Source organism: Pan paniscus, chromosome 4, assembly GCF_029289425.2.
Source record: "Pan paniscus chromosome 4, NHGRI_mPanPan1-v2.0_pri, whole genome shotgun sequence".
NCBI classification, from domain to species: Eukaryota; Metazoa; Chordata; class Mammalia; order Primates; family Hominidae; genus Pan; species Pan paniscus.
In genome coordinates this window covers 88760282-88785887 of record NC_073253.2, presented here as the reverse complement: position 1 = coordinate 88785887, position 25606 = coordinate 88760282, and the positions used below count along the sequence as shown (strand labels likewise).

The 25606-nt window shown below is 35.1% G+C and overlaps 1 long non-coding RNA gene across 1 annotated transcript in view; it reads left to right on the top strand.

Moving 5' to 3' along the window:
- The window catches only part of LOC134730444 (uncharacterized), a 44687-nt gene extending 20787 nt beyond the window's left edge, over positions 1–23900 (top strand). The window contains exons 4-5 of the long non-coding RNA XR_010112209.1: positions 1618–1782; positions 20078–23900. This is a non-coding gene — a long non-coding RNA (uncharacterized LOC134730444). The remainder of the gene's footprint in view (positions 1–1617; positions 1783–20077) is intronic.
- The last annotated feature ends 1706 nt before the right edge of the window (positions 23901–25606 follow it).

The window sequence follows — 25606 nt, the reverse complement described above, 5'->3', positions numbered from 1 at the left end:
GATGCACATCCTAGGGACAGAAAATTGAATTCCAGAAAAAAAGTTCTCTTAATTTTGTAAATGACCATAAACTGGTAACAATACTCTCTAAACATAAGGCCTCTCACTAGCAAAATATACAAAAAAGCTCCAGGTAAATCATGCTAGAAACTAGCTTTGCAAAATTATAGAAGAGTCCTTTGCATGAAGACAACACAATTCTAACATTGATCCAGAATCCATTTTCATCTAATTCCAGGAGCACAAGTCACTTTACTTCCTGAATGTATTTTCTGATTGAGTGTGGTTGTGTAGAGCTCCTTTTCCACTGAGATTAGAAAGAGTTCCTCTTTTTTCTAAATTTTGAGAAGTATTGATTTTTTAAAATGAAATGTGAATTTTGTTCCTGTGATGGTTTTTAGTGAATTTATAAATATTAGTCTGCACAGATTACTTTTCACAAACTATTTATTATATTTTAGCACTTGGTTTTCCTTTGGGATTCAGGAGCAATATGTGAATAGAGATACTTCTCATTTATGTTTTCCATAAAATGGTTAATTAGGAGAAATCTCACTGCTTTTTAAAAAAATAACTTATTCAGGTGAAAATTTTATAACATGTAATTCACCATTTTAAGTGAGCAATTCAGTGGCATTTGGTACATTTACAGTGTTGTGCAACCACCACCTCTATCTAGTTCCAAAACAATTCCATCAGGTGAAATTTTAAAACAACCATTAAGCAGTTTCTCATCCTACTCACTCCTTGACAGACACCAATCTGAACAATTTCTCTATGGATTTTAGGATATTTTATGTAAATATACTCACATATGTCCTTTTTTCTATAGCTTCTTTTAATTAACATGTTTTGGCAGTACATCCATGTTATACATGTCTCAGTAATTAATTTTTTTTCATGGGTGAATAATATCCCAAATAATATTCCATTTTATGTGTATATCACATTTTGTCTATCTATTTAACCATTGATGGGCATTTGGACTGTTTTCACCACTGGCTATTGTGAATAGCACTACTGTGAACTTGAGTGTGCACATAGTTTTCTATTCTAGGAGTGGAATTGTGAGGGTCATATGGTTACTTCTATGTTCATCTTTTTGAGGAATTTCAGACTGATTTTCACAGAGGCTGAACGATTTACATTACCGCCAGCGATTAAGGAGGGCTCCAATTTCTTCAGATCTACATCAATAATTATTTTCCATGTTTTTAATTATAGCCGCTTTTGCAGGTGTGATAGTAGTAACTTTGTGTGGTTTTGATTGGCATTTGTCTAATAACTAATGACACTGAACATCTTTTCATGTGTTTATTGGCCATTTATATATCTTTGGAGAAATGTCTACCCATGTCCATGATTTACTTATTTAAATTGGGTTGTTTGTCTTTTTGTTGTTGATTGTACGTATTCTTTGTATATTCTGGGTATGAGGCACTTATTAGAAATATGATTTGCAAACATTGTCTCCTCTTCTCTAGGTTATCATTTTCTTGATAATGTGAAATGTGTTACTGTATATGTGTATGTTGAAACCCTAACCCAGAATGTTACTGTATTTGAAGTTAGGGAATTTAAGGTTAAATGAGGTTATACCTGTGGGATCTTTGATAGGAATGGTGTCCTTATAAGAAGAGGAAGAAGAGCCATGGATGTACTCATAGGGGAATACCTGTGTGAAGACAATGAGAAAGTGACCATCTGAAAGCCAAAAAGAGAGGCCCCAGGAGAAACTAAACCTGCAGACACCTTGACCTTGGACTTCCTGTTTCCAAAACTGTAAGAAAATAATTTATATTGTTTAAGCTACCCAGTCTGTAGCATTTTGTCTTAGGAAATCTAGAAAAACAATACATGTTTTTTTCTTAATGCCCAAAGGGTTTTAATTTTGATGAAATACAACTATCTGTTTTTTTTCTTTTATTGCTTAATTTTGTTGGTCTTATACCTAAAGAATTCATTGACAAATCTAAGGTCATTTGGATTTAATCATGTTTTCTTCTATGGCTTTCATGGTTTTAGTGCTTATATTTATGCCAATGATCCATGTTCAGTTAATTTTTTATATGGTGTGAGGTAGGAGTCCAGTTTTATTCTTTCACATGTAGATATTCAGTTGTCTAAACATTATTTTTGAAGAGACTTTCCTTTTCCCATTTAGTCATTTGGCCCTCTTGATTTTTGAATCAACTGACCATAAACATATGGAATTATTCCTGGACTCCCAATTCTATTACATTGGTATGTCTGTCCTTAGGCCAGCACTACATTGCTTTGATTACTATAGTTTTATAGTAAGCTTTGATACAGGGAAGTGTGAGTCCTCAATTTTTTTTAAAGATTGTTTTGTTTATCTTGTGCCTCTTGCAATTCCATATGAATTTGATATTTGATTTTTACATTTTGCGAAAAAAGGCCATTGGAATTTTGATAGAGATTACATTGACTCTGTAGATCACTTTTGGTTGTAATGACATCTTAATAAAATATGAAGTCTCACATCAATGAACCCAAGATATTTTTCCTACTTATTTGGATTTTCTTTAATTTCTTTTAGCAATTAAAAAAATTCAGTGTACAAATCTTTAATGACCACCATCACACACCCCACTAGACATAACCAAATTTATTTTTAGTTATTTCATTGTTTTGGATGCCACTATCATAGTTTTTTTAATTTTAAATTTAAATTTTTAATTTCTGGTATATTTTGAAACACTACTGATTTTTGCTTGTTGATCTTGTATCCTGCAATGCTGATGATTTTATTTATTAATTCTAGTAGCTTTTTAATGTATTTTTTTAGATTTCCTGTATTTAGGATCATGCCATCTGCCAGTAGAAAAAGTTGTACTATATTCTTCCCAATTTGAATGACATTTATTTCTTTTTCTTTTTAAATTTCCCTGGGTAGAAATTCTAGTACAGTGGTGAAAGTGTGCATCCCTATCTTTTTCTGATTTTAGGGGAAGGTTTCAGATTTTCACCACAACAATTGTATTAGCTGTGGATTTTTAAAATATGGGCTTGATCATGTTGAGGAAGTTACTTTCTATTTCTGCTTATTTAATGTTTTTATTATGGAAGAGTATAGGATTTTTTGTTCAGGATAAGTTGAGATAATCAATTGTTGTTTTTATTATTCAATGAATGTGGTGTCTTACACTGATTGGTTTTCTCATGTTGAATCAAATTTGCATCCCTGAGATAAATCCCAATTGGCTGCAGTATATAATCTATATAATATGCTGTTATATTTGGTTTACTAGTATTTGAGAATGTTTATATCTACATTCGTAAGTGATGTTGGTCTGTTAGTTTTCCTTTCTTATGAAGTCTTTATCTGGCTGTAGTGCTTGGGTAATGCTGGTCTCATAGAATGAGTTAGAAAGGGTTCTGTCTTTTATCAAAGAGTTTGAGAAGGATTGGTAGTAGCTTTCTTTATATGTTTAGTAAAGTTAACAAATTGAAACCATCGGGTCATAAACTTTTACTTGTTAAGAGGTTTTCTAATATTGATTCAATTTCTTTGCTTATTCTAAATTTGTTCAGATTTTCCACTTCTTGAGTCAATTTCGTAATTTATTTGTTTCTAGGAATTTGTCCATTTCATCTAGTTTACCTAATTTTTGACATATAAAATTATATATGGAACTTTCTAAAATATTTAAAAATTTCTGTAATGTCAATAGTAATGTCCCCTCTTTTGTTACCAATTTGTTATTTGAATCTTCTCCTTTTTTTTGTCAATCTAGCTAAAAATTTGTCAATTTTGTTGGTCTCTTCAAAAAAATATACGTTTGTTTTCATTGATTTTCTCTATTGTTTTTCCATTCTATATTTCATTTGAATACATTTTTAAACTTTATCTTTATTATTTCATTCCTTCTGGGAGGTTTTGGTCTCATTTTTTTTCCTGATAATCTAGTTGTTTATTGTATAAGATTAAGTATTTATTTGAAACCTGTATGTTCTTTAATGTAGGCATTCACTACTATAAATTTACTTCTGAGGAGCATCTCTGCCGCATTCCATGTTTTAGTATGTTGTGTTTCAATTCGTATTCATAACTAGAGGGAAACAGAGGTGATGGAGAAAAAGACGTACAAATATCATCCACTTGCAAAGTATAGATTTGTTTGTATTGTAATATGAATAAAAAAATTACGAGACAGATAAGAAAATTTGAACACTGACCATTGATGCAGTTACAGTTAATTTTAAAATCAAGGTTAATAACATTTTAGTTATTTTAAAGAATTATAGTAATTTAGAGATGTATTCTGAATATTTTTAAATGAAAAGATATGCCTGGGATTTCTTCCAAAATGAATCTTGTAGGTTGGGAAGAAAATGAGAACATAGTAGAAACAAGACTGACAATGAGTTGTTGAGGTTGGGCAATGTGTACACTAAAGCTTATTTTATCTTCTTTTACTGTATATACTGTTAAAGCTTGCATTATTTTCATAAATGCATTTGCTAAATGCAACTGTTATCAAATAAAGTGGATTGTGCTCTACTCATGCATTATTTTATTTGAATATTAGGTTTCCAGTTAAATGGTTTCCAGTTTAAACTTTCCATTTAATTTACAAAGATTTTTACATTACATATAAAGTGACCAAAGAAGCAGAACTTTAAAAATTAAATTTAATTGCCTGGAAATACATGAGAATTAAAAGTGTAATTAGACTGACACTGAAATTACTCTTCAAAATTTCGTATCTTTTAGGAACTTATATAATACAATTCATATCATTAAGGCTTAATCTTCTGAAGCACTAATCGATAAAGATGAAATTTTTAGATAACAAATAATGTCAGAGACCATTGGAAGTCCTCAGCAATTGTAAATCTGTGAGCTTACAATACAATTTGGCCAAGACAAATTATAGTCATTCTGAAGAAATTCTTGGGGAAAAAAATGACCTTTTCTAGAACTGAAAGCCCTCAACATCAAGGACCTTTGGTAAATGGGCCTAATGTGTTGCCCTCAACAGAGAGAACAGCAGAAATAATTTTATGACCATTTTAGAGAATGCACAGTATTGTTTTGCCTCGATTTTTCTTATGTGCAGAAATGTTTACCACCAACACAAAAGTCCTGTTAAGAGATGTTTGTTAATGCTACAGCATCTTCACCAGCCCTATCATCTTCTGATTTAGACTGCTGCCTACAAATCATGGACTATTCGTGTAAGAATACATAGTAGATTAGATTCTAAACACAGGTATACCCCCATTTTATTGTGTTTCACTTTATTGCACTTTGCAGATTTTTTTTCTTTTTTGTTTTCTTACAAATGGAAGGTCTGTAGTATCCTTGCATCAAACAAGTCTATCAGAGCCATTTTACCAATCATATTGCATCAAACAAGTCTATCAGAGCCATTTTACCAATCATATGTACCTACTTTGTGTCTTTCTGTCACATTTTGGTAATTCTCACAATATTTCAAACTTTTACATTATTATTATATTGGTTTGGGTGACCTTTCATCAGTGATCTTTGATATTTCTATTGTAATTATTTTGAGGCATCACAAACCACACCCATATAACACAGTGAACGTATTGATAAAAGTTGCCTGGGTTTTGACTGCTCTACTGACCAGCTCATCCCCTGTCTCTTTCCCTCTCATCAAGCCCTCCTATTCCTTAAGACACAACAATATTGAAATTAGGCCAATAAATAGCCTTACAATGGCCTCTAAATATTCAAATAAAAGGAAGTCACATCTTTCTCACTTTGAATCAAAAGCTAGGAATGATTAAGTTTGGTGAGGATGCCTTGTTGAAAACCAAGATAGGCTGAAAGCTAGGCCTGTTGCACAGAACGGTTAACCAAAATGTAAATGCAAAGGAAAAGTTCTTGAAAAAATTAAAAGTACTACTGCAGTGAACACATAAATGATAAGAAAGTGAAACAGCATTGTTGCTCATATGGAGAAAGTTTCAGTAGTCTGTAAAAAAAAGCAGGAAACCAGCGCAACATTCTTTTAAGCCAAAGCCTAATCCAGAGCAAGGCCCAAACTCTCTCCAATTCTGTGAGGGCTGAGAGAGGTGAGGAACCTGCAGAAGACACGTTGGAAGCTGGCAGAGATTGGTTTATGAAGTTTAAGGCAAGAAGTCATATCCGTAACATAAAAATGCAAGAGGAAGCAGCAAGGGCTAATGTAGAGCCTGCAGCAGATTATCCAGAAGTTCTAGCTAAGTTCATTGATGAAGATGGCTAACCTAATAGATTTTCAATGTAGAGAAAACAGCTTTCTATTGGTTTATGATTCTGTCTACATGGCTACCTTCATAACTACAGAATATGATGCCATCTACATGGCTACCTTCATAGCTACAGAATCAGTGTCTGGCTTCAAAGCTTCAAAAGACAGGCTGACTTTCCTGTTAGAAGCTGATGCAGCTGGTAACTTGAAGTTAAAGCCAAAGCTTGTTGACTATTCTGAAAATTTTAGGTTCCTTAAGAATTACATTATATCTACTCTGCCTGTGCCCAACAAATTGTACTACAAAGTTTGCATGACAGCACATCTGTTTACAGCATGATTAACTGGATATTTTAAGCCCACTCTTAAGATCTACTGCTCAGGAAAAAATAAGGCTCTTTCAAAATATTACTGCTCATTGACAAGGCACCTGGTCACCCAAGAGCTCTCATGGAGATCTATAAAGAGATTAAGGTTGTTTATGCCTGCTAACATAACATCCATTCTGCAGCTCATGGAGATGTATAAAGAGATTAAGGTTGTTTATGCCTGCTAACATAACATCCATTCTGCAGTTCATGGATCAAAGAGTAATTTTGACTTTTGAGTCTTATTACTTAAAAATACATTTTGTAAGGCTATAGCTGCCATAAATAGTGATTCTTTTCTTGGATGTGGGCAAAGCAAATTGAAAACCTTCTGGAAAGTATTCACCATTCTGGATGCCAGTAAGAACATTCTTGACTCATCGGAAGAGGTCAAAATACAAATATTAACCAGAGTTTGGAAGAAGTACATTCCAACCCTTTTGAATGACTTTGAGTGTTCAGGACTTCAATGGAGAAAGTAATTGCAGATGTGGTAGAAATAGCAAGAGAACTCTAGTTAGAGGTAAAGCCTGAAGATGTGACTGAATTCCTTCAATCTCCTAATAAAACTAAAGGATGAAAAATTTGCTTCTTACGGATGGCAAAGAAAGCAGTCTCTTGCATTGAAATCTACCTCTGGTGAAGATGCTGTGAACATTGTTGAAATTACAAAAACGATTTAAGATATTACATAAACTTAGTTAATAAAGCAGCGGTAGAGTTTGAGAGGATTGACCTCAATTTTGAAAGAAGTCTGACTGTGGATAAAAATGCGATCAAACAGCATCAGAAGCTATAGGGAAATATTTCCTGAAAGAAAGATTCAATTGGTGTGGCAAACTTCCTTATTGTTGTTTTTTTTTTAATTGCCAAAGCCATCTGAACCTTTAGCACGCCACCCTGATCAGTCAGCAGCCATCAACTTGACACAAGACCTTCCACCATCAATAAGACTTTCTGAAGCCTTAGAATAGCATTTTTAAGCAATAAAGTATTTTAAATAAAGGTATGTATGGTGTTATTTAAGACACAATGCTATTGCACAGTTAATAGACTATAGTATAATGTCAAAATCACTTTTATATGCACTGGGAAACCATGCAATGTTTGCTTTAGTATACTAGTCTGGAACTGAACCCACATTATATCTGTGCTATGCCTGTATATGTGTATATATGTATGTACAGACAAAGCACATATATATAGACTATATATATAAAGAGATGTGTGTGTGCAATGGCATTGTGTCTAAAATAACACTGTACATGCCTTTATTTAAAATACTTTATTGCTTAAAAAATGCCAACAATTTTCTAAGCCTTCAGAAAGTCTTTTTGCTGGTGGAAGGTCTTGCCTCAAGTTGATGGCTGCTGACTGATCAGGATGGTGGTTGCTAAAGTTTGAGGTGGCTTTGGCAATTTATATACATATATAATATATATAAATTTATATAAAATATATAATTATATATAATTAAAATTTAGTCTTTGAGATATACTATCCACATGTCAAGCATTCAATTGCCATATGTGGTTCATGGCTACAAAGAGATACAGAATTTCTTTCATTGCAGAAAGTTCAATTTGACAGTGCTGAGCTCATCAAATAAAGGAAGAGGGGCAGAGAAAAAAGAGATAAGTTTTTAGGCTAGAGATTCATGAAACAGCATCCTTTTCACAGAGAATTGAAAACATTTTTCATTAATAAAACATAAATTATAATGTCAAGGTTAAAAGGAGATATAATTGGATTTTTAGCCAAAGGCAAGATTCCTTTTATGTCACTCTAAATAACTTAGAATTTATAGTCTAGGCCAGGGCATATTTCTACAATAATGTTCCTGTAAGCAGGAATCCATGAAATATTAATCGGTGCTGAAAGAAAAGAAAAGATGAAGAGCAGGAAAAAGTTTAAAGACAAAACAAACATGAGAATGAATTTTCTCTAAATCTATTTTTTTGCAAGTTTGACGTTTGTCTGAATAGAATAACCCCACTCTTTACTCAGCTAATCATAAAACCCAGTCCAGAAAAAGAGCATTTGGAAATAATGAGTCCCTAAAGGGTTCTAAGCAGAAGAGTGAGCTGCTTATTGAGCCTCCCATTCATGGTAATTCATGTGGCAGCTGTGGTGGTGGAGGGGGTGGGGGGGATTTGTGAACACTGTATAGAGGCAAGTATTTTTCATTGTTGTTTCATTAACCCATGGAGACATGACAAAATAATCAGAGCAAGAATATTGTGCAGAAAGCAAGGAGCATGAATTTAAGAAAATATTAGAAAATAAAATTGTACAATCTGACTGATAAGACGTGCATGAGGAAAGGAGAAGAGTCTAACAGGACTTCCATTTTTGGCACAGGAGGATGGCCATGCAATTTTCTGAAATACAGCATTATAGAAACATCAGCAAATGTTACGGGAAAATACAGCCATTTATTTTGAAAATAAAATGATTTTCAAACACTTGTATATATCCTGCTAGAGCTAGGTAGTCAGACTCACTTCCTTCCACTCTTTTTCTATCCCAAACTGATGCGGAGATGAGTTTTTCCCTCGAGTCTTTTTTTCTTATTACTACATTATCACTACTTAAGACACTAATGGGCGTGTTAGATAAGAATGAAAATTGGGAGCAATAGAAGGGCTTTGCGTCAAAGCATTGCAACATACTTAAAATGTCTGACCCTTTTTTATTTTTTTGCTTATCTGCTGAACAACAGTCTCGTATTAGTTGTTCTTTTAGGGCCAGCTGCATTGACTGATAAACCTCTTCTATTTCACTTTATTCTCCTAATTCCCAAAATCATGTTAATTGATTATGTAGCATAGTTAAACTTTCTTTGGTTGTATCTTTTTCCAAGCATAGCAGGACTTTACATGTTGTTTGTAAAATGATTTCATCTAGGTAGATTTTTAACTACAGATAATTCCCTTCCAATTAGTAAAGAAGGCATTTTTTCCTGTCTCTAACAATCGTTTTAAAATTTCTGAGATGTTTTGTTTAGTTTTAGAGTTGGCATTTTGTCCGTTTCTGACTCTGTACTATATCTAAATATCAAACCTATTTAGATTTACAAGAGATATTTTCAGGTCAATTCTGACATGTCAGTTTATCACGCATACAAAATACCAAGTCTGCCACTATCAAGTGGACCCTCGGTAACAGCTGCACAAAAACTTCCAGAACTAATCATCTGGCATCATTCTGTTTGGTACTGTAGCCCACAGATTTAATAGCTATAATTAAGTTTGTTTCCTTAGGAGAATAGAATTGCAGACACTTATTTTGTCCCTTATGATCCAACTGATTATGCTTCATCAAGTTTGAATTTGTTTGGATATAATAGGAGTTTTCTCAGCTGGTGAATTTGTGTGTGTGTGTGATAAATTAGTAATTATATACACTATTTCGACTCCTGCAAACAATGAATATTAGACCACTTGATTTATGTGTTGCTATGATCATCCCATTTATGTTTGCTGGTATTTTAAGTCGTTTGTTTTCCCAATGGGGTTTAAATTTTTCCTTTTAACACCAGTTTATTGAAAGTGAATTGCTTGTTTTATTTGCGCATGTTAGTTGGGTGGCAATTGAATGTATACAAATATACTTTTATAAAGTCTGGATTGCCCTATGCTTATAAAGTAGTAATTTAAACTTCGTATAGTGACAATACATACTCATGATTCTTGACACATTTTTTCATTTTAAAATAATTTTGCTTCAGTTTGTCTAAGTGTGAAGATGCAGAAATGTCTCGAGACAATGTAGCTTTTTTCTCTCATTTATAATTCCTATCTACATGAGATGCTTATTCTAACAATCAAGAGATATACCAGTTCGGAGAACACATTCAAAATTTTGTATGTACACATATATGTGAATGACTCTATGTTTGTGTATGCATAAGCTACAACCCGTTGAAGACAAAAGAAAGTGTTGAGTCAATTTGCTACAGTGGACTCAGATAAAAAGCAAACAAAAGTTAAATTATGAATTCATTTCCATCATAGTAATTCCACAAGAGAGAAAATTATTCTTTCTGACTGAAAATTAAAAATGTTTTCTAGTCTGGATGGAAGAAATAATTGTTATTTTGTTTCCATAATCCCCTTTCCTTGCTTCCTAAAAATATTGTAACTGGCTACTGCCTTGTTTACCTCCCCTATTAGATATGTAGGTACAAGGAGGCATGAAATCAACTTCATTTAGCAGCATGTCAAACTCTAGGCACACATATAATTGCCACTAAATAAGTCTTGGAGAAATATGTGTCCGCCTCATAGACAGATTGTAAAAGATACTGAAGATCCAATCAGGTTCATGTTGTCATTTTGATGACTGAATAACATTTGGTGACATGAGATTAAACTCCTTAATATTGAGATATATTAAAAACAGGCACATCAACCAAATTCAATATTATGTGTCACTTGTGTTGAATGTTTTAAAAAATATATTATGGGTCTTATATAAACATTCAAGTCAATATAAGGATTTATTTTCTTTTTTGGCTGTGGTCTAGTGGTAAAATTGCAGCTTATATCAAAAAGTTCAGTTTGTATCCTGCAGCTAATGTAACATCTCTTTAGTTAGATTGGCTGGCAAACTGTATTTGTGTTTCACATCTTAAAATACATTGTTTTGGGACTCAGATTTGTAAATAAACTTTCGATTTTCTAGAAAACTTTCAGAGAATTCAAGAGAACTAGTTATCAGTACCATTCAGTTCATTCTTGTGGTGGTTGACATGGGGGGACAAAATAGAATACTGTGAAAAGAAAACTTTGTTTTTTCCCTCAAAGTCTGTTCTCTTCAGTTGATCTCGGATAGCCAGTAGGCACATCTGCAAAGCAGAAGAATAAAAAGACAATTCATCTTGAAACCTATCTTCATTTTACATACATTGAAGTACTTTGCTTTCTGAGGTGTGTGTGTGTGTGTTTTGTTTTTGTTTTTTTGTTTTTTGTTTTTTGTTTTTGTTTTTTTTAAGACGGAGTCTCGCTCTGTCACACAGGCTGGAGTGCGACGGTGAGATCTCGGCTCACTGCAGCCTCCACCCCCCAGCTTCAAGCGATTCTCCTGCCTCAGTCTCCGGAGTAGCTGGGATTACAGGTATAGGCCACCACGCCTGGCTAATTTTGTATTTTCTTAGAGACGGGGTTTCTCCATGTTGGTCAGGCTGGTCTTGAACTCCCGACCTCAGGTGATCTACCAGAGTCGGCCTCCCGAAGTGCTGGGATTACAGATGTGAGCCACCGCACCCCGGCCTGTTTTTTCTTTTCTTTTCTTTTCTTTTTTTTTTTTTTTTTTTGAGATGGAGTCTCACTCTGTTGCCCAGGCTGGAGTGCAACGGCATGATTTCGGCTCACTGCAACCTCCACCTCCAGGGTTCAAGCGATTCTCCTGCCTCAGCCTCCCGAGTAGCTGGGACTTCAGGATGCCCACCACACCCGGCTAATTTTTTTCTGTATTTTTAGTAGAGATGGGGTTTCTCCATGTTGGTCAGGCTGATCTCGAAATCCCGACCTCAGGTGCCTGCCCACCTTGGCCTCCCAAAGTGCTGGGATTACAGGCATAAGGCTTTCTGAGTTTTATAGACCACAGACTTATTCCTTACTTTGGTTCCCACTCTCTATTGATCTTTTTGGATTAATGATTTTGTTGTAAATTATACACTGGCTTTGAACTTTATTCCTCCTCTTGTTACCTCCTCAATGCTGGTGGGAGCTATCTGTTGAATATTCAACACTGGTCAAACTCAAGTTTCCCCCACCTCCAACCCCAACTCTACCTATGCCATTCTTCCCTGGGATCCTACCTGATGGTAAAACTGGATAATAAATTGATATTTGATTAATACTTATTCATTACTGACAACAGTATAATAACCTCTGGATTTTTAAACGATTTTTTTCTGATCTAATTTAGTGTTCATGGTCTTTATTTTTCCTTTGGGTTCCTTAGCAATTTTTTGGTTTTTTTTTTTTTTTTTTTTTTTGAGAGAGAGAGTCGGCTTTGTTGCCCAGGCTGGAGTGCAGTGGCACGATCTCAGCTCACTGCAAGCTCAACCTCCCGGGTTCACGCCATTCTCCCTCAGCCTCCCGAGTAGCTGGGACTACAGGTGTCTACCACCACGCCCAGCTAATTTTTTGTATTTTTAGTAGAGACGGGGTTTCACCGCGTTAGCCAAGGTGGTCTCAATCTACTGACCTCGTGATCCACCTGCCTCGGCCTCCCAAAGTGCTGGGATTACAGGCGTGAGCCACCGCGCCCAGCCTCCTTAGCAATTTTTAAAATTTATTTTCCTTTGCTATGTTATATTTGGCTGCTATTGGTTGTTTAAAATACCTTTTGGAGGAAAACATAGTATAAATTGAGAATAAAATATATATCATAGATTTAATTCATTCTCCCTATCTTTATTGATCATATCTTATTTCTAAAATGTAGTATTAGGTGTTTTGAAAAACACTGAGATGAATAAATCATGGATTGTTTCAAAAAGCATATATACCAGTTATAGTGATAGAAAACTGATGTAAATAATAACAACATAAGGTAGAAAGTACATTGAGACGTATTTAAGGAACTCCCAAAAAGTAAAGGTTACTTCAGATTTGATGAATTTTGAAAGTCATCTTCAGCCAATTTGAACTTAGGCTGGGCTTTTAAAACCAGGCAACTGTGTACAATTATAATCTCATGAAGGAAGGAACATGGGAGGCTTTCACACCAAATGGATATTGTTCAAGTTGAGCTAAACTTCAGGATATGCATTAGTGCAAAGGGTAGAAGTATAAGTCACAGTCAGGTTATATAATACCTGTTACAGGAAAATTGCCCATTATTATTTGGCAATGAGTATCAAATACATTTTAATAAGTATATTCACATGGATGTTTTTCTTTATTATTATTATTATTATACTTTAAGTTTTAGGGTACATGTGCACATTGTGCAGGTTAGTTACATATGTATACATGTGCCATGCTGGTGCGCTGCACCCACTAACTCATCATCTAGCATTAGGTATATCTCCCGATGCTATCCCTCCCCCCTCCCCCCACCCCACAACAGTCCCCAGAGTGTGATGTTCCCCTTCCTGTGTCCATGTGATCTCATTGTTCAATTCCCACCTATGAGTGAGAATATACGGTGTTTGGTTTTTTGTTCTTGCGATAGTTTACTGAGAATGATGATTTCCAATTTCATCCATGTCCCTACAAAGGACATGAACTCATCATTTTTTATGGCTGCATATGTGCCACATTTTCTTAATCCAGTCTATCATTGTTGGACATTTGGGTTGGTTCCAAGTCTTTGCTATTGTGAATAATGCCGCAATAAACATACGTGTGCATGTGTCTTTATAGCAGCATGATTTATAATCCTTTGGGTATATACCCAGTAATGGGATGGCGGGGTCAAATGGCATTTCTAGTTCTAGATGCCTGAGGAATCGCCACACTGACTTCCACAATAGTTGAACTAGTTTACAGTCCCACCAACAGTGTAAAAGTGTTCCTATTTCTCCACATCCTCTCCAGCACCTGTTGTTTCCTGACTTTTTAATGATTGCCATTCTACCTCGTGTGAGATGGTATCTCATTGTGGTTTTGATTTGCGTTTCTCTGATGGCCAGTGATGGTGAGCATTTTTTCATGTGTTTTTTGGCTGCATAAATGTCTTCTTTTGAGAAGTGTCTGGCCAGGGCAATTAGGCAGGAGACGGAAAGAAAGGGTATTCAATTAGGAAAAGAGGAAGTCAAATTGTCCCTGTTTGCAGACAACATGATTGTATATCTAGAAAACCCCATTGTCTCAGCCCAAAATCTTTTTAAGCTGATAAGCAACTTCAGCAAAGTCTCAGGATACAAAATCAATGTACAAAAATCACAAGCATTCTTATACACCAACAACAGACAAACAGAGAGCCAAATCATGAGTGAACTCCCATTCACAATTGCTTCAAAGAGAATAAAATATCGAGGAATCCAACTTACAAGGGATGTGAAGGAGCTCTTCAAGGAGAACTACAATCCACTGCTCAAGGAAATAAAAGAGGATACAAACAAATGGAAGAACATTCCATGCTCATGGGTAGGAAGAATCAATATCATGAAAATGGCCATACTGCCCAAGGTAATTTACAGATTCAATGCCATCCCCATCAAGCTACCAATGACTTTCTTCACAGAATTGGAAAAAACTACTTTAAAGTTTATATGGAACCAAAAAAGAGCCCACATCGCCAAGTCAATCCTAAGCCAAAAGAACAAAGCTGGAGGCATGACACTACCTGACTTCAAACTATACTACAAGGCTACAGTAACCAAAACAGCATGGTACTGGTACCAAAACAGAGATATAGATCAATGGAACAGAACAGAGCCCTCAGAAATAACACCACATATCTACAACTATCTGATCTTTGACAAACCTGAGAAAAACAAGCAATGGGGAAAGGATTCCCTATTTAATAAATGGTGCTGGGAAAACTGGTTAGCTATATGTAGAAAGCTGAAACTGGATCCCTTCCTTACATCTTATACAAAAATCAATTCAAGATGGATTAACGACTTAAACGTTAGACCTAAAACCATAAAAACCCTAGAAGAAAACCTAGGCATTACCATTCAGGACATAGGCATGGGCAAGGACTTCATGTCTAAAACACCAAAAGCAATGGCAACAAAAGACAAAATTGACAAATGGGATCTAATTCAACTAAAGAGCTTCTGCACAGCAAAAGAAACTACCATCAGAGTGAACAGGCAACCTACAAAATGGGAGAAAATTTTCACAACCTACTCATCTGACAAAGGGCTAATATCCAGAATCTACAATGAACTCAAACAAATTTACAAGAAAAAAACAACCCCATCAAAAAGTGGGCAAAGGACATGGATGTTTTTCTTAAAGCAGCATATGACGGCATGCAACAGTTCTGACAGGAGCTAGAAAATAATGAGATTGGATCTAAGGGAGTGGATGTAGCAGGTCTTGCAAGCAACCAGCCCAGCAGCAATGAAATCATGCTAATTGAGAGAAGCGCAGGCAGAAGCCGATACCTGGGGGCTACACCTATGAAGAATGTACAAAAGCACCACAACAAATGATCTAGTCTTCTGCAAAATAAGAACAGCATGTAAACCGTTTGGTAGAGTGAACCGTATCAAACAAAAGGAAAATACTGTTTGTTTGGTTTTTTGCCACATCCTTGTTTTAGATTACCCTCCTCTATGCTTCTATAAGAATATCTGTTTTTCTTATTGTAAAATTTATTTTCCTTTATTGCAAGCATCTGTTTATTTCTTGAGACAAATATATACAGATCCTAATTTCTGGACCTTGTGCATGTTACTTTACATGGTGCTATGATTTAAATGTTTGTCCCCTCCAAAATTAATGTTGAAATTTATTTGCCACTTCAATGGTATTAAGAGGTAAGACATTTAAGAAGTGATTAGGACATAAAGGCCCTGCCTTCATAGCTGGGATCAAAACATCATACAAGAGCGAGTTGGGTTCCTTCTTGCTCTCTCACCCTTTGCCTTGTGCCATGTGATGATACAGAAAGAAAATCATCATTAGAAACCAGAACTTGATATTTCCAGACTCCAGAACAGTGAGCCAGTAAATTTTTGCACATTATGATTTACCCAGTCTGTGGTGTACTGTTACAGCAGCTCAAACGTACTGCGATATATGGCAAAGAAGACTTCGCTGATGTCATTAAATCAACACTCTTGCAATGGAGAGATAATCTTGAATTACATACATAGCCTTGACATAATCATAATAACCGTTGCAGGTAGAACAGAGGACTGAGAGTCAGCAGAGAGAGTGATAGGAAACAGAGACTGGAATAATACGTTTTAAAGATGGAAGAAGGAGGCACAAGCCAAGAAATACAGGTAGCTACTGTTACCTGAAAAAGGCAAGGAAATGGATTCTCCTCTCAGAGCCTCCAGGAAGAGCCAGTCCATCTGACATTTTACTTTAACCCAGTAAAACTAATTCTGGACTTCTGACTTCCATAACTTAAGATAATAAATTCATGTTATTTTAAGCCACTTAGTGTGTGGTAACTTTTCACAACAGCAATTGGAAACTAACATCCCTCTTTAACTTTCCACGTCCTTCACTATACTATAAGCTTTGTGCAAAGTAGAATAAAGGTAATTTCTCTCTCATTCATTTTTTAAGTTTTAAATCACAATATCTGCAGAGAATGGCAAAATGCTTGGTACATGGTATGTATTCAATACTCAATGCATCTTTCATTAATTAAATGACCACATTTATTAAGAATAAAGAGACACAATTAAAATTCAGAACACTGAATTCAACAATGAGCTTCTTTTAGACATAACTCAGCTAAAAGATATTAGGGATATGGTAATCTGAATTGTAGAAATGTTAAAAAAATGAATACTGGTATTCACAGAACAACAAACTAAATATTTTTATTTCAGTAGAAAAAATAAAAATTTGACTAGTTGCAATTTTATAAACATATTAAGTTGATAGATACATTGAAACTCTTACTATTCTCATAACTGGGAATATTTTAGCAGATTATACAAATTTTGAAGGAACTAAAATTTCTGCTTAAAAGAGAGGATAATAAACAGGTGAAGCTCATTATTCTAGATATAATGAGTTTTTATATATTTATATTTCATTTTCTATGTAAATTTGGATATGTCAATGATATCCACATACAACTTGGGATGATTAATTTATAATAATAAGGCAAATAAGACACGGACAAATGTATCTCTAAACAATGAGGTTAGTCTTGGAAGGTTATTAAATAATATCAAAAAGATCCACTGATGTCACCTTCAGAAGGAAATGGAGATAGATGGGTCACTGTCCATTTGTTTTGCTCCTTTGCAACATTCAGTTGAGGCCTCAGACATGGAACAAGAATAGAATCCACACACAGCACTGCTGTTCTGCATGCATAATGTGATTTATAAAACTTTCTTTAGGTAACAGCGAAAGGGCCCAGCACAAGGTAATTACAAGCAGGATCATCTAAAGAATTTACAAAGACAGGAAGCCTGCAACTGAGAATGCATAGGCCCATCAATAACACAAATAGCACCATGTGAGAGAATGATGTACAAATTATGAGTCAGAATGAACTTATTTAACAGCACCTGGGAACTTATCCAGGAATATTGTACATTTTCTCTGAAAGAACATTAATGTGCATACAAAATAGGGCAATTTTCATGACAAAGTCCTAAATATAGAGAACATTCAAATGTCATCAAATTATGCCTCCCTCTAAAGCTGAAATATAAAATACCCTTTCAGTTTTTTGACTAACAAAGTGTATATGATCTCTTTCTTGTTTCTTTGATCGATTCTTAATCATAAAGGCACCCATTTTAAGATATTATGAAAAATGATGGTGATTGTATTATAGCAGGAGTAATATTGTATTTATTTAATTATACAATTACTAAAAGTGTTCAGTATTAAAAAGAATGCCACAAACATCAAAGGCTGAAAAATTACTTTCCATCCAATATTTGAATACCAATATATGAACTAAATTTTAAAAATATTGCATAAATTTACAAACAAGCACTTTTATTTCTTTTTATATCATATTTAAAGTATATTTGCTTTTACATGCATACATTTTGATGTATTTTTACTAATTAATTAGTATGCTTTCAAAAAAGTATTTGCTGTAAGACTTTTAGAAATGTTTATCTTTTCAGAAATATATTTAAAATGTCTTTTATGTAGGTAGGACTCAAGAAGCTAATGGAGCTGCATGCAGTCCAGGTTTATACACAAAAAATGAAGCAAAAAGTCCACTTAAAATGAATGGGTTCCATAGATTTCTATGTATCTATTAGTTCTATAACTTGTAGCCATGTTTGTAAACCATCATATGGCAACTACCTTAGACCACATCAGAAATATTTAGGACTTATGAGTTGAAGATGAGGAATTAAAAAATCCAGAGAAGTCTAGAGCTATGAAAGTTATGCAAAGAAAAATAAATGTATAAAAAGTGGCAAATAACTGTGTCCATAGTGATCTATGCCTATATAAAAATATTTTCCAACATATGGAAAATATACGTCTAATATGTTTGCTTGTTGACTACTGCCATTTAGAAATTTATATTTATGCTATATTAAAGTAAAATTGATTTTATTCATAAAATATTGAAAAATCAGGTTTTCTATGAATGGTGTGCCTGAATTTAAAACTGTCTTCTCCATACACTTACATTTCCCAAGTCTTCATATCTCCTGCTGAGACTCCATTTCTGAGTCTAAATCTGAATTCCTATGTCGTTAATAATCTACATGTCCAAAGGAGACTGGATAATTGTATTCTTTTTTTTTTTTTTTCTTTTTTTTGAGATGGCTGGAGTGCAGTGGCGCGATCTCAGCTCACTGCACCCTCACCCTTCTGGATTCACGCCATTCTCCTGCCTCAGCCTCCTGAGTAGCTGGGACTACAAGCACCCGCCACCACGCCCCGCTATATTTTTTGTATTTTTAGTAGAGACGGGGTTTCACCGTGTTAGCCAGGATGGTCTTGATCTACTGACCTCGTGATTCACCGGCCTTTGCTTCCCAAAGTGCTGGGATTACAGGCGTGAGCGACTGCGCCCGGCCTGATTCTTAAAATCTGCTCTTTTTCTTCCATTTTCTGTGTCATTAAATGGCACAAAAGCCAAGGAATTACAATAGACTCTTCTGCTGCTCTTTTTCTGCCACATCCAATGAGTCATTTCATTTTTATAAAATTATCTCAATGTTACCTTCTTCTCTCTATCTTCAGATCATTGTCTTAGGTCACAGCACTCTTGCTTCCCACTTGCATTCTAGATCTAGCATGGAATGGACTTCCATCTCTAGGCTTATCCTGACCCAGTAACTCCTTTCAATCTACTGCCAGTGATTTTGAACCTACAGTTATGACCATGTCAGTCACCTGCTTAATAACCTTCAAGGGCTTTCAACCACCTTCGAAATAAAGTTTGTGTAGGAGAAAGATGTTAAATCAAAACATTTGTGTTTCAGGTAATTCCTAGTTCCTAACTGATTTAAGGCTTTTTAACTCATCAGATAAAAGGTATGCCTCATGGGGATGGCTGAATTTGATTGATTATGAGGAAGTTAATGCTTCTCTGTGAACATCAAAATAGTGTCGGGGTTGAGTATTAAAAGTACAGGTGAGAAAATAGGTTCCAACAAATGATCTTGATGTTTTACGGTTCTTTGGTAAAGACATTTCTCACCCAAAATGGAATTTTCACGTTAAGATCCAAGCCTAATTGTCTAAGATCACTGAGAGTTTTGTTGTTGGTTTTGTTGTTTGTTTTGCTTTGTTTTGTTTGCTGTTTTAGTCTATAAAGCAGCTGGAAAGGCTTTAGAGAGTGTTTTGCTGAAAAATAAAAGGTAAATGCTTATCTATTTTTTTTTTGTTACAGAAAGAAGATGGAAGAGGAAGGAAAGAAAAGGCATAATGTAAATATAAATGCTGTCTTTATTTCTGGATCTGGCAAAGAGTTAGTTTGAAAGAGCAATTGCTTATAAGACTACAAGGCTGATTTCTCCCATCCCTGCAATGCTGAAAGTCTGTGCCCTTCTAAGCAAATTCTAGTTTCCCTGACAATTAGTCTAATGGAATGCCTGGATGTAGGAATATTGATTCCGATGACAGTACTTATACAGATGGACCTGAGATATTTCTGCTGGTTCTTCACTGACAACACACAACATATGGATGATCATAACTTTCCCATATACCCAACCAGGGCAAAACCAGAAACTGAGAAAGCTAGATGGAAGAATAATGATGTGGAAGGGGAGTTCTCCACTAGGAAGGATCCGATGAGTAGATAGACACAAGGACAAAGAGGGCCTAACTTTGGGCTGTGGAAGCGGAGTTGCACTCATAGCAGCCATAGTGAGTCATTGCAGCAGAACCACTAAGCATCAGTCATGAAGAGCAAACAGGCTTGCTGTTACAGGAGCTAAACCCTGAACCCTTCCATCGTGGTTACAGAGAGCTTCTAGGGGACAGCATGAGACAGCTTAGCACTTCCCCAATATTATGAGGAAACCCAAAGGCCCAGATGCCACTTGGGAAAGGAGAACCAAGAAGGAAGGACTTCAGAAAAGGAAGAAACCATGAAACATTAAGTAATTTACAAACTAGACTCTTCTTTATTCTCTTATTTTATTTATTTCTTTATTTTTGAGACAGAGTCTCACTCTTTGCCCTTGATGAAATGGACTGGCCCAATCATGGCTCACTGCAGCCTCAAAATCCTGGCCTCAAGAAATCCTCCAGACTCAGCCTCCTAAAGTGCTGGGATTACAGGCATGAGCCACAGCACCTGACCTAGACTGTTTTAAACTAGATTTCCCTGAGAAAACTTTCACTGGAAAAATCAAAATTATCCTGCTGTCATTAAGAGAAAACTATCTGTTGTAAAAAATTACACTCTTTTTTTTTCAGACATGTCATATAAATATTTGGACCCCTCTCTGAGAACAAACTACTTATAAGTCATTTCAATCATTAACGAATATCATAATTGAGGGCCTGTGCTGGGTGCCAGAAATCTACCAGTGAGCAAAACAGCACGGATCTTTGTCCACAGTAAATTTACAGATCAGAGGAAACAGAAAAACAATCAGTTAAATAAAACAGGTCTGAAAATTGCGTATGAGAACCCAAAGCAGAGGTACCTAACCAGGTCAAAAAAAAAAATGGAGTAAATTGTGCCTAATAACTTGGTATTTTTCTGCATCCATTCGATGTTCTAGCTACATTTCTTCACATGTCCCTTTACTAAGGTCGACACTTTCATGCAGTTGCATATGTTGTTCCCAGTATTACTTTCCTGTTGCTGCCCTAACAAATTGTCACACTTTTGCAGCTTAAAACAACACAAATAGATTATGTTACAATTCTGGAAGATAGAAGTTCTAAAATCAAGGTTTTCACAGGGCCAGATTCTTCTGGAGGCTGCAGGAGAAAACCTGTTTCCTTGCCTTTTTCTGCTTCTAGAGGCTTCCTGCATTCTTGCCCTTGTAAGCCTTCCTTCCTCCCAGCAGTCCAGCCTCTGCTTTCGTCACCATATCTTTTTCTCTCTGACTTGAGCTTCTTGCCTCCATCTTACATAAACCCTAGTGTCTACACCGCGCCCACCAGGATACTTCAGGATAATCCTCCCATCTCAGGACCTTTACCTTAATTATCTCTGCAAAGCCCCTTTCGGCATGCAAGGTTAACATATTAACAGGTTTCACGGATGAGGCCATGCCCATTTGTGGGTGGGGGTGGTTGTAGGAAAAGCATCATGCAACCTACCACTCTTTGTTCACAGGAATTTCCATCTGGATCTTTTTAGAATTAATCATTATCATTTACTAAAGTGTGGAGGATGATAGAAGAAAAAAACGAAGGCAGATAAGGAAAGAGCAAAGAAAGGCAAATGGGAAGGAAGGAAAGAAGGAACAAAGTCAACCTTAGATCATCACAGTAAAAAAAGTAGTACTGATTACTGATGAATCGTTTAAAGTAAAAACTGCAGGATAGCTATTGCTATACCTGTTTTGCAAGTGAGATTTCAAATGACCTCTCCAATTTGCATTCACTTATATGTCCAAAGGTATGACCATCAATCTATCTTAATGTCAGCAAAAGAACTTCACATTCACTTTTGAAGTGATTTGAAATGGCTTTAAAGTCATTCAAAAATAGTCATATGTCAACCTTAACAACATGTCTACAGCATACTTTTACTTCTCTGGCTCAAAAACTGTGCTGTTACCAGGTGGATCTCAGAGAATGAGATATATAAGATGTTCCATAGAGTATTCTTAGCTCTACAACATCTTCCCTCAATTTATCCTACTAAGTTCAAATTACTGACCTTCAGGGTATGGAAATAGATCTACTATTTTAGCATTTGACAAAGCATTGTCTAATACGTAAAACCCATCAGCTAACATAAAAGAAGTTTCTTGTTAAACTAAGATATAATGTCTGATTATAGTATATTATCCAAAATATGATTCATACTAAATATGAAATTATCTATATCTATATATTTTGACAACATAAAAGCTATAGAATGTCTCTAGCACCAGATAGGAGAACAATACCTTCTTGCTATATATAATATTTGTTCAATATATTTTTCTTTTAAAAAATTTATGTCATGTAGGCCCTCCACCAGTGGTTATATGTGTACAATTTTCTTCTAACATACAGTATTTATAAAAGTTGTTAAGTTGTTTATTACTGAGATGTTTTGTACCTCTGATATAGATAGATAGATAGATTTATAGATAGGAGATAGATAAATTATAGATAGATGATAGATAGATGGATAGATGATAGACAGATGATAGATAGATGATAGATGATAGGTAGATAGATACATAGATATATAGATGATAGATACATAGATGATAGATAGATGATAGATAGATAGATAGATAGATAGATAGATAATCTTTTAGTGCCCCCATAGAAGTAGCTCTTCATTATTGAAGGATAATCCACTAAATATGTTAAGGCGATTCATCTTAAAAGTATCTGTGCTCTCATTTGCTGTGTAGCAAACCTCCCACATGGAATAATTTGTCTTCATGCTCTTCAAAGTCACAGCAATATTTCAAATTACCTTTAAAGCAGTATTTCCTGAGAAATAATTGCATTTTTCTTTTATTGCCGTATGGTTCTCTAGATATTTTTGCTTGTCACCAAGGGAAGAAGATCAAGTGGCTCCCCAGTGATAGGTGATGTTACCTTGGATGCAGACAGCATCCCTAACCAGATACTGAACCTGTTGGCACCTTGATCTTAAACTTCCCAGCCTCTGGAATTGTCAGAAAAAAAATTCTGTCTTTCAGGAATTACCCAGTATCAAGCATATTCTTACAGCAGCACAAACTAAGACAGGGAGGCTTTTGCTATCTGTCCTCTGAATTTTCACAATTATCTTCGAAATGGTCTTTCTACTTTCACTTTCATGGCTTTCCAATAATTCTCAATACAAATGCATGATTACATAAACATTTGCTCAAGAACCTATATAAAAAGACTGGTGGATAATGACTAGATCCTCAGGATATGCAGGGCTCAAGAGAAATGAAATATCTTGAGGATACGGTTACTTAAGACGTGATACTGTCACAGTGAATTTCATAGAAGATGGTGCTGCCCTAACTGAGGTTCAATCCATGTATAAGCCAGACCAATCTGAAGACAAATAAAGTATTTCACAGCCACAATTTCTGTTTTCATATTTATTTTGCTTGCACACTTACAAACCTACAAAAAAGAAACTGGTACAATGGTAGGAAATTGTTGCTGCAAAACCATCTCCACCACTGGAAAAGCCATAAAACGGGTATCTTTTTGAAAGCAAATCAGTTGTATTATCTGTTTGGGTTAAAGCTAAAATATTATACTTGAGTTATGTAAGTGTTATCTCTAACAATTATCTACCAACAGGGCAGTGCCAAGGTATTAACCAAATACATTTGTAAAGAATCAATAACAAAGAACAAACACAGCAGAATAGCTGAATGGAATGAAGTGGGTTTTTTTTTTTTTAAATTGTAAACCTCTAGGTGGTTAGCATTAAGGTAGAGAGTACCCTGAAGTAATACAAATGTTTCTGGTTTAATTTTTTTCAGCAGTAGGGAATTTTCAAAATATTGAAGGGTTATGAAGTGTGACTTGTGAAAAGGTTTTAGCAATCTTGAAGCAAATATTGCTTAAAAATATTGGGTTACGATAATAATGAATTCAATATCAGTTTAGAACCAAAATGTTTCTCCATAAAGATGGCAATGGTATGTGTCAATTAGAAATAAAACAAAAGCAGTTGCTTCCTATGTGATGAATTCAAGAGCTAATAGTTAAAAATACTTCAAATAGTTTCACCAAATAGATGAAAATACCAAATGTATAACATTAAATTACGTTAGGTGTGATTGATTAGGAAACTCAGTAAGGTTGGAATGACTTGATTATCTGTGAAATATATTTATGTATACATGGAAATAAAATACTTACATTTGTATTATTTTATCTTCATCCATCTATTGATCTGTCGATCTATTTATCTAGTTACCTAATCTTTCATGAGAAATTTATTAGGAAAATTTGAATACCGTCTGTCTTCATTGTGGCCCATGAGGTCCTTGAACCCAGAAACCATGTTTCATTTGGTGCTGTATTCTCAGTTTACGCATATGATTGATAGGAACTCCACAAAGATTTGTTAGATTAATTATTGGCCATTTCATTAATATTATATGAGAATAGATACAGTTAAACTCCTTTGAAATTAGATATGAGAGTTAGAAATGTTTAGTTAATGTGTGAGCTTGTTCCCAATTAAACAGGTACATATAAGTCTTGGGTAAACTATACCTATTGTGCATTCCCAGTGTGAATCCACTATGGCTACACATTCTTTTGTTGTTGTTGTTGTTTGTTTGTTTTTTTGAGTTGTTGTTTGTTTTTTTGAGACTCCAGGCTGGAGTGCAGTGTCATGATCTCTGCTCACAGCTGCAACTTCCACCTCCCAGGCTCAAGCAATTCTCCTGCCTCAGCCTCCCAGGTAGCTTGGATTACAGGTGCCCACCACCACACCTGGCTAATTTTTGTATTTTTAGTAGAGATGGGGTTTCACCACGTTGGCCAGGCTGGTCTTGAACTCCTGACCTGAAGTGATCTGCCTGCCTCGGCCACCCAAAATGCTGGGATTACAGGTGTGAGCCACCATGCCTGGCATCGTATGGCATTCTTGTGTTGCATTTTATCCATGTTGCTTTGTTAAAAATCAAAATCATTTTGACATCAATACAATGTCATTAACTTGACATCTAAGCAAACTGGGCTCATATCCTAGCTCACCCTTTTATAAATTCAATGACCTTATGAAAGTCTCTTGACATATTTGAGCCTCAATTTTTCTTACTTGTTA